A 603-nucleotide genomic window follows, 5' to 3' on the forward strand; every position below is an offset into this window, starting at 1 on the left:
TAGGAGAAAGTGGGAAGAGGGGACTGAGTTGGATGATCAGCCTTGATCATTTGAATGGGGAAGTAGGTTCAAAGGGCCAGATGGCCTACTCCTGCTCCCATATTCTATATTTCTAAAGAATGTTGTTTGCCCAAGGCAGTCTCTCAGGATCAAGCATGACTTGCTTCCTCTCCAGTGCCATGGATTCTGAAAAAACTCCTAAGTCCAATGTCCGACCTGCAGAGTCTCCCACAAGCCGTGCCATTTCAATGTCCCCAATTTCTGCCTGGATACAGATCATTCAGCCTGTCTGTCCAGTTAAGGGTTAAACTGTGTGATCGATGGGGAGAACAGATGGATTTGCACTCAAAGCTGCCTGCTGTGTATATTAGGAACTTCAAAGGCGCTGTGTTTGTTGTTGTTTGACCCAGGGCTTAACTCTCAAACATAGCCCATTGCTGAACTTTTTATTTGAGCAGTTTTGGATTGTAGCCCCTCTGCAAGCTGGCCTCCCCTGGCATGTGCTAGTTTGTAATCGACGCCGACAGCAAGACACAAAGCAAATGCAGGCTTCAGTTCTAACTAACATTCTGTCAAACTGCTGCTTTCAATAAAGTTTCTTTA

The sequence above is a fragment of the Rhincodon typus genome, unplaced genomic scaffold (genome assembly GCF_021869965.1).
Source record: "Rhincodon typus isolate 14 unplaced genomic scaffold, sRhiTyp1.1 hic_rhity00014710, whole genome shotgun sequence".
NCBI classification, from domain to species: Eukaryota; Metazoa; Chordata; class Chondrichthyes; order Orectolobiformes; family Rhincodontidae; genus Rhincodon; species Rhincodon typus.